Below are 13,498 nucleotides of genomic sequence, written 5' to 3' on the forward strand. Positions count from 1 at the left end.
TTCCCGGCAAACCGACTTGCATCGTTCGGCCTGCTCCCCTGCGGACCGATTACATTAACGGCCACTGATATTAACAATAAATGCCTAGATTCATACCGACCGCTGCTGCTTCATCCCAATAATCGTTGCTCAGACCCATTCGGCACATATGCTCGCGGGCCTCCAAAAACAACGACACGTCCGTCGACTCTCTACGAGCGATGGGTCAAGTGCCAATAGTGCCCCTTGGGGGCGCAGCCCCCGTCCCAGCTATGCAAAGGATTTGAACCACTTTACACCCGCGAACCAACTGGTAGACCCTTCGCGCGTCCCGCATTCATGTCTGGCTGTAATAAAATTTTAAACGATGGTGTTTCTGACTTGACCGGGGCAGGCCTGACCGTCGATTCTCGATCCGACCGGCGTAATTCGTGGTCGTGTTCTCTCGTCCTTTTAGTAAGCGCCGAGAGTCGGGGCTGTATGATTTATTGTCTGGTCGACGTCGTCGTCGGACCGGAAAGTCCGCGAACAACGGCTCGGCCGTCGTCGTCTAGCCTGGCCGGTGGAATGCGGATTTGCATTTTAATTAGACGTTGTTAGCGTGTGCCTTTTATTTTGCCGCTTGTTCACACGGTTGTTCAGGCATGGATCACGTGCCGGCAAGAAAAGTGTTCTCCCGAGAGTGTTTGTTTTAATTTCGATCAGATAAACTAATTGAGTAATTACCCTTCGGTGCGGGGACTTTCACGTGTGGCGTTGGCCCAGGAAGTTGTCGGAGTTGTTCATGCATGTAGATTGAGCTGTTAGCTGGGAGGGAAAAAAATGTCGTGACGGGACTTGGGGTGGCACGAAAGATGGATTGACTGATTGACAAATTGACAGGTTGACAGCACTGTTTTAAACACTTGCACTTAAAATCACTTTTCACAGCTACCTGCATAATAATCACTGCTCCTACGTACTTACCAGATTGAAACACGATCACTTACCTGCATGAGTCTCAAATTTTAGATAAAATTCCCTTTGATACTTAAAAGTTGAAGTCCGTACTTGAAGTGCTGGATGATTTTTCAACGCTTTGGTTCGAATTTGTTAGTTGGGAAGGAAAATGGACGTGACGGGACTTAGGGTGGGACGAAAGATGGATTGACTGATTGACAATTTGGCAGATTGACAGCACTGTTTAAAACACTTTCACTTAAATATTACTTATCAATGCTCCTTCGTACTTACCAGATTGATACACGATCACTTACCTGCATTAGTCTCAAAGTTTTTGACAAAATTCCCTCTGATACTTAAAAGTTGAAGTCCGTAATTGAAATGTTGAACGAGTTTTCAACCTTATCAGCTTGAAGTCCGTATTTGAAGAGTTTCATTGCCAAACCTTCATCAGGCTTCCTAGCCTTTGTTTTCAAATCATCCCCAAAAAATTATCAATCAAAAATAATTTCCAACCCCTTTTGCCCAGGAAGCCGTAGACCCCACAAGGGAATTATTCTAAGCCTCAAATTTGCTGTCGCACCCTTTGATCCTTTCTTTCGAGGCCCCCGATTCCCGGAGAAACATCCTCTCCATTGATACAGGAAACCACCCTTCGACGACGTAATTGCGAGACACCCCCCAACTTTTTTTTAGTCGAATATCCCGGAAATCCTCCTTCTTCAAGGTTGATTTGTTTCCTTTTTGGGGAGGGGAGAAACGCCAACTTTCTTTACCTGGCGCGTCTCCGACGCCACCTCCGGTGAATCACCTTCTCGACTGAAAAGAACCAGGAGGGGAAAAAAAAGCTTTCCACATTTCCATCACAAACGAACCCCGGCGACGAATGCCAACACACAACACACAGAAAAAAGGAGCGCGCACCCCTAAGAAGTATGGAAAACACGAATTTACATACCAAAAGCATAATCTACATATGTTTCCGTTTTAATTTTTTCCCATCCGGTGTTCTCTCGGTGTCTGCTTATCTGACTGACTCGGTAGACCTTGGCTTGGAGCGAGTTGATGATGCTGCGTACCGACGAGAGCTTTTCCGAGCACTTCTCAACCATTCCGCCACTTAGCCACCCCCCGCCTCACAGAACCGGTGTGTGTGGCGTGTGGAAAGCCAAACATAAAGATATCAAGTATCTCTTCCTTCTTTTTTTCTGGCTCTCTTTCCACGTTTGTGAGCTCGGAATACACCACATTCCGTTGCCGTTTCGGTGTATTTGTGTGCACCACCCTGCAGCTTATCTGGCAGTGTTCAGACCTTGTAGACTCTGAGAGGCAGGCAACAAAAAAAAAAAACCTCCCGGAATCAACACACAACCGAATGTTGTGAGTACCAAAATGGGGAGGAAAAGTGCTCTTTCGTGGTAGTTTTGCTGCTGGTGAAACCGACGACGACGGCAAGTAAATGCATTCATTTGTTCAGCCATTTGTAGCTACAAAATATTTCCTGCCTGATCCGGAGGTTGGAGAGAGGGGCAGGAAGCTGGTTTCTAAAACAGTGGGATTTTTTCTAAATTTATGGAAAATTAGTCATTTTAAGTGAGAACATGTACAAAGTTTTACCAGTTATCTATGATAAGGCTGCAGAGTTGGGTAGAGTTTAATGACTTCAACTTTTCAAAAAGGCACTGACTTCCTCCTGAAAACAATTCACATTCAAATTTGAACAAAATATGGTGACTCCGACTCCAAATCTTCAAATAGTTCCAACTTCAATTTTTACTGAAATTGAATTGAATTTAAAATATGATCTTGTTCTTCTAAAACAAAAAATGGGCGTGACTGGATTAACAATAAGTGAATAAGTTGACTGGTTGACAAATTGGCAGATTACATTTCACTTGGTTTAACTTCACTTTTCTGTAAATTCACTTGAAAATCACTTTTATTAATGCTAACCTGTACTTACCACAAGAACTGCCCATGACTTACCTGCAAAATACTCGAAATTTTAGGATGAAATCATTCTACTGTTCAAATTTGAAGTCCGTAATTGAAGTCCCGAGCAGACGGAAATAACTTGGGAAGGTCAGTTTTTGATATTGTGAGAAGATCAAAATCCGTTATTGGGATGATCGGATTAGTTGTTAAAATAACAAATTTCCATAACAAAGATTTGTTCGAAAAATAACTCAAATTGTTATTGCTCTGTTATTTCAATAACATACTAATAACATAGAATCCAGAACAATAGAATAACAAGGTTAGTTATTCTGAGCGATGGATGGGGAGCACCCAAATAACAAAAACTGTTATTGATATGGATTGATTGCATAACAAAAAGTGTTATTAATTTATCACATTTTCGCAATATAAATTTTAGTCTGAAAATACATTTTAATCGTTTTAAATTACTCTCTACCCATTGAGGTCTCCACTCCCCTCCCCCCACCCTCCCTTTTACTTCTATCAGTCAGACAATACACCTCTTTGTCAGAAGATTTTTCTTAGTTTTAAATTTCTATTTGGTAAATCATGCAAATTTTCAAAGCGAAATTTATTTGAGGAGATGTGGAAGTTAAACTGTAGTTCAGTTAAGCTTTTCTGTGATTATCTTAAGAAACAGTTTCTAACAAAAGCAAAATAACAAATTACAAAAAGAAAAAAAATCAAAAATGCAAAAACAGACTGGTGTTGTTACAGTAGCTGTAATTTGCATAAAAATAAACATTTTTAATACATGATCTGCCTTTTTTTTACTGAAATTAATGTTAAAAGAGGAAGGACTTACCGGAAATTTTGATTGAATTCAGCTAAACTTCAGTTCCGGTTTGGTACGACTTTTACTCCCCTCCCTGATGGGCTGCTCTTTTCTCGTAGTTGATAATAACTGAGGTTCATGCTGAAAATGTAGAAAGAGATCACAAAGTGTCTAATTCTTTATAGAAATTCATTTATAAAACTTATCTGAAGACTTGCAGGTGATATTCAAAACTACAGAAAGAATATCTCACAACAAAACCATTAGTGGAACAGCATCTTCGACGGTCTCAACTGTATGGAGCTGTTTGGAGGGCAAGCATCGGTGCATTTTTTCTGGAAGGATAAAGAATGATTAGAACTTGGTTAGAGTTAAACTTGAACAATCAAAACTTACCTTGCTCAGGTGATATTTGTTCTCGTCGTTTTTCATTTAGAAGTTGTTTTCCGGCCTTATAAAACGCCCACCAGGAAATGGTGCTTTCGTGACAAACTTAACGATTGTCTTCCAGACAGGCTCGAGCATGCCGAGGTTGTTTTGGTGCCTCTACTGTTGTCACTACTTTTGCTGCGATCAGCGTCGGTGGCAGCAGTTCGCACAGGTCAAATCGGAGAACATTTGATACACACGACCCACCACCCAAAAATTTTAACAGTAGGAAGTGGAAGAGTAGATTTTATCAAACCAGTGCTGCTTGCCGCCTCCCGCTAGAAATACATCCACGAATCGGACCACCACAAACTGGACTCGTACGAAGGAAAAAAAGCAAAACAAAACAAATCACTCAATAGTTCTTTGTTTCGCTGATGCATGAAATGGTTTGTTTACCTTTTTTCGGCAATCTCAGCAAAGTCAAACATACAAAATTGCTGCCGGATCTTTTCCGGGGGAGTTCCAGAAAAAGATCCGGCAGCAATTTGCATTAATTTGACCATTGCTAAGGATGCCGAAAAGTTTGGTTATGTTACTGCTGGCAAAAGACAATGCGTAGGTTTAGTTTGTTTACCTCTGGCATCAGGAGCTGCACTGATAATGCACTGATACGAAACGACCGCCTTCCGGCCACGGACATTTTTGCCAGCACTCACAGATGTAAACAACAACTTTTGCTGCTGCGGGGAAGGGTCCCAGACACAAACACAAAGGGCAGCTTTTTCCGGCATCTTCGGTGGCCAATTTTGATAATTCCTTCCACTAAACAAATTGACACGAATCAATACATGCGCGCGAAACATGAAAACAGAAAAAAAAACTGTGTTTACACTCGCGAAACGCAGCTAGCGGCTGCCGCGACGGCTGCGACGATAAAAACAAACAAGTGCCTGCTGCGATCGACGTTTGATTAGGGGGCGTTCATAAATAACGTGAGTGTAAATATGAGAAATAAAAATTTGAATAAAAGTGTTTTAATTTTTTATATTGAACGTGACCAATCCGTTTAATAATCATATGCATTGCATTTTTCATTACATTTAGGAGTGCTAGAAGGGAAGGGAGGGGTTGTAGACTTTGTTACACTTTATATTTACTTTTTGTGTATTGCAAGTCTAGCATAACTTTGTAATTGGGCCATTGGCGTGTGTATCATGTTTACGCTAGAGTAAGTTACAAGGATTGTAATGTAAATCAAAGAAAAAAGTAACTTATTGGTATTTTCAAAATAATAGCAGAGAAACGTCATTTGGAGATGACCTCTTGGACAGATTCCGTTTCCAAACGTTCCCTGGCCCACCTCACCATCCCCCCGGTTCAATGTAAACAAACTTTACACTCTCAATTTAGAATAGTAACCACAAAATACACTTCAAATCGCATTTTGCTTAGTTCGTTTTCGCACTTTTCATACGGTTTATCAGGATTTTCCAGTTCGACTACGATTACCAAAAAAAAGTGTATTTCAGTGACCGTGTAGATTGTATCCAAGGATCGTCAGGAACTTTCGTTTTCACTGGTCGTGCTGATTGTTTTTATTAAATTTATTAAATTACATTTTTGAAGCTGGACCGGAAAAAACAAGTTGTCGCGCTCTTTCTGGTTTCAGGCTTTTGGCAAAAAGAGATTGATGAGGGTATTGGTAAGTTGCTTACAACGCTCTTTGAGTTTTAAAATTACTGAATCCCGTTGCAGATATTCAAAGAAAATCAAACCCGCCCCAAGGAGCAGTTTAATGAGCTGGATGAAACGGCCGGCTATCGCTTCAAGGCCTGGTCGAGGTCACGAAAAAAGCAGGTCCCCGCATTCGTGAACGTTCTCGCATCAACCTCCAGCAACAATCAGCAGGTTGGCCCACTGGCAGCACTGACCGCACGGACAAAAATCACACGACCACCACCATCTAAAGCTTGCGGGCAGGAACATAACGATGTCGGGAAACCTAGACATTCTAGCGCTAAAGAATGACGACATGAACGAGATGCCTGCTGCGACAATCCACCCTAGCAGTACCTCCGTTAATTCAAATTGGGTGGGTACGTTTTAAGCGCCGCCCTGGCGGATTCCGTATCATTAACCTTGGAGGTACCTGCTGCGTGCTACATCGCCAGCATCGATACGCCATCTCGTTGCATCAGTTTGGCCAGCGTGCCGTACTCTAGTTCGCGCAATATATCGAGGGACCCCCATTACGAGCCGCTCCACACCGGCGTTCCGTGAACTACGGCTGCTGATCGTAACCGATCACCAGCCCTTGACAGAAGCGCCCTACGTCAAAATTCGCAATCCGCCCCGATCGGTCTGATGTAGTGGCTGCTGAACGGAAAGATCTTCAACAAGTGAGAGCTGTAGCCCGATCTGTACTTTTACCGTGATCCGAAGGAGCAGAAGCAGAAGCATTCTGCGCTACTGGAGGCTTTCCCGGCCGCTAAGGAGATGTGCACCGACGAGCCGATACCGGCCTTCGAGGAGGGTGGAAACTGGAGCTGGTGCCGCCAACCCGCAGATGACCTGGAACGAACACGAAATCCAGACCGCCGGATCGTGAGCGGACCACCGGTAGATTCTAAGGTGGGATGACGGTGCTGCTACGCGCAAAGGGTCGTATAAGAGGCTGGTCGGCTGTCCGTTGATGCTGATCATTAAAAAAAGCTATAAATGGGCAGTACGAAATTTCTGCTTGAGCCTTTAAAAGAATTCATTGATTTTTTTTGTTTTGTTTTGGCGAACATTGAAAATTGATTCATTGAACCTTTAAAAAAACTTTGTCGGCCTTTTATTTTTAGTTAAAATGTTTCGTAAATGGAAAAATACTACAATTTTTATCCAATTTATTAATTAACCCAAGAAAAAGTGTTTGTTTTTTCTTCTTTGAATTCGCTCTGTAAAATAAAAACTGTTGTTATGGTTTCTTATACGTCATTTTTTTGTGCCAGAACCTCCGTTAAAAAAGGATTCATTTGTTATAATTTATAAGGACATAAGTACATGTAAAAACAAACAAAAATCGCACGGTGGAAAAAATCGTTTAAGTCTGTGAATATCAAATTGAGAACAAGTTTTAATTTCGAAAAAAGCAGATTCAGTATTTTTTTTGGTTACGAAAAACAAAATATATTATTTTTTTGTTACGGTTTTGTTACGACTTGGAATATTAAACCAATAACAGTTCCTGGTATTATTCAATAAAATGGAAAAACATAACTTAAACTGTTATTATCGTCTTATTCCTCATTTCCTATGAAATAACAAACCAATAACAGTTCCTGTTATTGTGCAATGAAATGGAAAAATATAACTTAAACTGTTATTCGCATCTTATTTTATATTTTCAATGGAATATCAAACCAATAACAGTTCCTGTTATTATGGAATTAAATGGAAAAACATAACTAAAACTGTTATTATTATCTTATTCCACATTTCCAATTGAATATCATCCCAATAACATTTTTTGTTAAAATAACAGAAACTGTTATTATTTTCTCATCCAAAATTTAATTTCAAGAATATTCAATAACAGTTTCCGTTATTTTAACAAAATTTGTTATTGAAATGACATGAATTTTGTTATTACCGTCTGCCCGGGGTGTCAGAAAAAAGAAAACCATAGAAAATCTGAATATGTGGTTAGTTGATGAATCTCAAAGGTTAACAATATAATTTTAAGATTTCGCAGAAAATGAATATTTGAAGTGCTTACTAGAAGATAAAACACATGTTTCTCAATAAAATAGACTAAATCAAAGTTTTTCTTATCTGGATTTTGATCTTATGCTGTACAAAAAAAACTGGACTGGATGACAAATTGACAGATTGCGTTTCACTTTGTTTAACTTCACTGTTCTATAAATTCACTTGAAAATCATTTAATTTCATTTTTTATATTAATGCAAACCTGTACTTACCAAAAAAAATGCCGATCACTTACCTGCAAAATGCTCGAAATTTTAGGATGAAATCATTCTACTGTACAAATTTGAAGTCCGTAATTGAAGTGTCAGCAAACTAATTAAAAATAGAAATGCTCATACATGTGGTTAGCTGATGAATCTCAAAGGTTTACAAGATAATTTAAATATTTCGCTGAAAATGTATATTTGAAGTCCTTACTAGTTTCTCATTAAAATAGACAAAATCAGAGTTTTTTTTTAATCTGAATTTTGATCTTCTATCTGTACAAAAAAAAATGGACGTGACTGGTTTAACACTAAGTGAAAAAGAAAGATTGACAATTGACTGGATGACAAATTGACAGATTACGTTTCACTTGGTTTAACTTCACTTTTCTGTAAATTCACTTAAAAATCACTAAATTTCACTGTTATCACTCTTATATTAATCCACACCTGTACTTACCAGAAAGATTACCGATCACTTACCTGCCAAAAGCGCAAAAATTTGAATCAAATCATTCTACTGTTCAAATTTGAAGTCCGTAATTGAGGTGTCCGAAAACTAGAAAACCATAGAAATGCTCATACTTGTGGATGGTTGAAAGGTTTACAAGAGCATTTGAAATATTATGCTGAAAATGTATATTTGAAGTCCGTACTAGAAGAAACAACTCATGTTTCTAATTGAAATCGACTTAATCAGATTTTTTGTCATCTAAAATTTGATCTTGTAGCCTGTAGAACAAAAAATGGGCGTGATGTTGTTACCCCTATATAAATGCAAACTTGTACTCACCAGAAATATTACCAATCACTCACCTGCAAAATGCTCGGAACTTAATGATGAAATCATTCTACTGTTCAAATTTGAAGTCCGTAATTGAAGTTTCAGAAACTAGAAAGGCTAAAACATGTTATTTATTTTTGGATCTCAAAGGTTAACAAGACGATTTGAAATATTTAGCTGAAAATGCATATTTGAGGTCCGTAATAGAAGAAACAACACACGTTTCTCATTAAAACAATTTAAATCACCCTATTTATCTGAAATTTAATCTTTTAACCTGTAGAACAAAAAATGGGCGTGACGGGTTTAACACTACATGCAAACTTAAGATTGACAGTTGACTGTATGACAAATTGACAGAATACACTTCACTCGATTGAACTACACTTATTTGTAAGGTCACTTGAAAATCACTAAACGTCACTGTTAACAACCTTTTATTATTGCAAATTTATACTTACCAGAAAGACTGCCCATGACTTACCTGCAAAAAGCTCAAAAAATTAAGATGAAATCATTCAACTGTTCAAATTTGAAGTCCGTAATTGAAGAGTCAGAAAATTTGAAAAATTCCATTACATGTGGTTGGCTACATCAAAGGTTCTCAAAGATTTACAAGAGCATTCGAAATATTGTGGTGCTTAACCATGCAGATAAGAGACTCATCTTGCTCTGCCTTATCGACTTACCTTTTGAATTGAAGAGGTAATTAAACCCAATTTTCACAACATTTAGCCACTTGACCCACTGTGCAGTTGGTAACGAGCTCCGAAGCAATTGGCACAACAAGCCAGCCAGCCTTGCACTGCCTTGTTCGTTTCGGTGTGAATATTGCCCGAGTGCAGGCGAAATGTAAATAAAAAAATTCTGAAGCAAAAATCTCTCTCGCTCGCTTGCAAAACACACAGATGAATAAATAAAACAAACAGTCCAACGAATTTCAAGAGTTGCATCGTCCAGAACTCACCGCCACTATGGTTTCCCCTTTTCTGAGTGGGTTCAGCATTGAAAGTGGTTAACAGCAGAAACCGTTGAAAGTCATCGCCGTTGACCGAAAACTTCAAGTTGTCGTCCTAATTGATGCAACTGCATTCGACTTGATGTTATGCCAAATTGACCTAATTTCTTTGAATAACTCAGATATGATTAATTGTGACGTTTTTATCGACCAACCAATTGTTGTCGACCTAATTGACCAAATTGAGTTATTCTGATTGACAAAAAAATATTAGTTTCAAAACTTCTAAACTAAATTTTGTCCTCTCTGCCCAAACCGACTCAGTCGTCCTAATCGACCAAAACATTCAACCCCACTTTCCAACTCGACCCTTTCGAAATGTTGGTGCAGCATCCACCACCACCAAAGCCACTGAAGCCCGGAACGGCCAACTTGAACGCGAGCCAATGAGCCAACAATTGCTTTCTGCTTCAGTGAAGTATTGAAGTTTTCTGCACTCGTTGTTTTTCTTTCGCTTCGGCTCTGGACCGGATGGCCAGCAGCTGACGACGGCCAATATCCAGAGCAGTAACAGCTTGTGCGGTCCTCCACAAAAAAAAACGGAGGCTTATCGGGTGCGCTGGACCAGCATGTGGCGTTGTGGTCCAGATTGATTGAAATGTCCGAAATGGCGTATCCATTGACCTAGCGGATAACGAATTCATTTCCGGTTTGGTTGGCCGCCCGTCACTTTTTTTTGTGTTGGTGTGCGTTCCACTGAAAGGTGATACCTTTTCCCCTCTTTCCTCCTCTCCCTTTATCGTTTGCATGACCCCAAACTCCATCTCTCAATTTACAACCTCCGAAATTTACGTTTTCGTTTGCACTTTTTAGTTAATTCGCTTTTTCTCTTTTTTTCTTCTTCTTTTCCTTTGTTTCATTGCGCGGGTACCCTTCCCCGGAACGACTCACAGGTGTCATGGGTCACGTCCTGTCGCCCGAGAACCGAATCCTGGTCGGCGATTACGGCCTGATGGGCCCCTCGACGTCGTCCTCCTAAGGCGGAGTGATGCCCTTTTGCGATCGCGCACAGTGAGCTAGATAAATCAATTTTAAAAGTTTTTGGTCGATTAACGAGACAAATAGTCTCGACATTTTGCGACATAATATGTTGAAAACATGCGATAAATAAATGTGCTTTACTGAGAACAAATCAACAAGCTTGAGAAACGTGTTAGCTTCTCAATTGGATGACAGTCTTTGACTTAAATTACCATGTTGACACCGAACTGAGTTGATTTAAAATAAACCAAACAGAACAAGTCGACCCAATAAATTGAAGTTGACTTTAAGTTCTAGTTCTTGTTTATTCACAGCAGACTAAACAAAGATAGTCGTTTTTACCTTACAAAGTCAGTAGTCTTATTCACGCAAGCTGTAGAAGTCACAATCGATCATGCTAAGTCATCATGAACGTTTGCTGTCTTCCCAATTCACCATGTACAGATAGTCGTTCTGAGGCAATTTCTTCAATCGATTCTGCTGATCCCATTTAGTCAAATTGGATCGTCTGAACTGAAACGCCAAAGATTCTGTGTGTCGTTCTAATTCAACTTTTTCTACCAAACAAATTTATTCATCCCAATCGACCAAGCATAGTTAGTCGTCCCAATCGATTAAGCAAAGATAGTCAATCTGAGTTAGTATTATCTGTTGAGTTGAGTGTCAAGTGTCAAACAAATTAGTCTGACCAATCGACCAAGCCTTGTTGATTGTCCTAATCAACTAAGTTCAAATAGTCATTCTGAGTCAAATCTTTCCAATTATTAATGCTAAGTCGTCGATAAAGCTAATCGTTCATTCTGATTTAAATTGTTCATGTTTGGCCGTATCAACTGAAAAGCCTGAACGAAGTTAGTCATTCTGGTTCAACTTTTTCAAACTAATATTTATTCGTCCAAATTGACCAAGGTTGATCAGTCGTCCCATTCAATCAAGCAAGGAAAGTCAATCTGATCCAATCTTCCTTCACGAAAAAGTTGAGTGTCCGAATTGAATTATCTGAAATATTCATACTGCTCTGCGAACTATTTACTGCCTTAGCTTTGTTAATCGTCCTTATCGACCAAGTTCAAAAAGTCATGTTGGGTCATGTCAACACTGCTGAGCCGTCCGAATCAACTATCTTGAGTCATCTTAACTGAAAAATCAAAGTTGATCTTTCCATATAATCCAACTCAACTAGCCTGGAGTTGTAACAACTGAATCACAAGAGCTTATTTGGTCGTCTTCATTCAACAAATTTATAACTACTGATTTGGTCGTCCTAATCGACAAACCTTACTTAAGGGTGCACAGCAACCAAGGAAGTTGTTGTCTTCTTATTCCAAAATTAACAAACTTACGGACCCAATCCTGAAACAACCCAATTGTAAAAATAGTCAAACTTTGTTGTAAATAACTTTGCAGATAGTACTTTAGGGGATGAATAAAAAATCATATCTATAGTTCCCGTAGTTTTGAAGATACTAAAATGTCTGTAACAAAAATCTTGGTGCAAAAGCTCTGGTTGATGTGTACCGTTAACATGATTTCATCGTCTCAATCAACCAGGCTAAGTTAGTCGTCCAAATCGGCCATGCTGAAAAAGCCATTCTGAGTCCAATTGATTAGTTTGAGCCGACCCACTTGACCAATCTGAAATAGTCGTCATAATCATAATCATAGATATAAGGTATTTTTTCTATTAGATGCAACTTAACCAGTCTTCCCAGTTAGTCGTGGGCTTTAATCAAATAGAACGCTCAAGCCGATCTAGTCATCCTAAATAACCATGTTCAGACAGTTCAGATTATTTCCCATCCATACAGTTTGGTAATCCTAGTAAACCAAGAAGAGTTAATAATTTCATCTTAGCCAACATAACCAGTCTTCCCAAATGGTCAAGTAGAGTCGTGTAGTTTGATCAGGTTGAACCCTGAGTTAGATTGAACTTAATCCTCTACTAATTTTTTTTTCTCTTCAAATTTTTTTTCTCGAAAATTTGTATTTTGCCCTTGTTCAGGAGGTAACTTTGAGCCACTTTTTTTCTACGAAAAACTTTACTTCTCTTGTTTTATGTTTTTCTTGTTTTATTTTTGGTATTTTTATCTTGTTTAGTTTTTGTTTGTTTTTGGTAGTATCTGGCCTATTCTACCACATCCTATCATTACATTTTGCCTATCTTATTTTTTCATGTTTTTACAGTCACTTTTTCTATTTTTTGCTTGTTTTTCAAATTTTTGCTACAGAATGGCACCAATAGCATTTACATTGTAAAAGGAAATGCGTAGAGGCATAGTCTGGAGCACTACAAAAATTACTGCATACTTTTTTTACTTAAAATATAGGAAATGTTTGTAAAAACCACAGCCAAAGTTGACCCCTAAAAATTACATTTTTAAAAACATTGGCAAAGTCACAAGATCAAAAATCGGTTGAAAATGGACTCTTGGCATTTTTTTTAAACCGAAACCCGTCTAGAGGCTGGGTTGGGTTGTAAAGGGTTAACCAGTCTTCCCATTTAGTCAAGTTGGGTCTCATCAATTTAAACGCCCAAGCGAAGCTTGTCATCCTAAATCACCAATTATGTCATCCCAATAGACTAATATCTTCTATATCGACCAAGACCAGGTAGATAATTTTAGTCAATCCTTCCACAGTCAGTTCTTCTAATCTATAAAGCTGAGTTAAACGTCCCATCTTATTCAACGTAACCAGTCTTCCCAAAT

General features: G+C 39.0%; 1 protein-coding gene and 1 pseudogene across 2 annotated transcripts in view; both read left to right on the forward strand.

Moving 5' to 3' along the window:
* The window catches only part of LOC120432606 (RNA-binding protein Musashi homolog Rbp6), a 1,179,690-nt gene that overhangs the window by 1,127,935 nt on the left and 38,257 nt on the right, over positions 1-13,498 (forward strand). The gene's annotated exons all lie outside the window — the stretch shown is intronic.
* LOC120432607 (40S ribosomal protein SA-like) lies at positions 5,747-6,873 on the forward strand (annotated as a pseudogene).

Source organism: Culex pipiens, chromosome 3 (assembly GCF_016801865.2).
Source record: "Culex pipiens pallens isolate TS chromosome 3, TS_CPP_V2, whole genome shotgun sequence".
Lineage (NCBI taxonomy): Eukaryota > Metazoa > Arthropoda > Insecta > Diptera > Culicidae > Culex > Culex pipiens.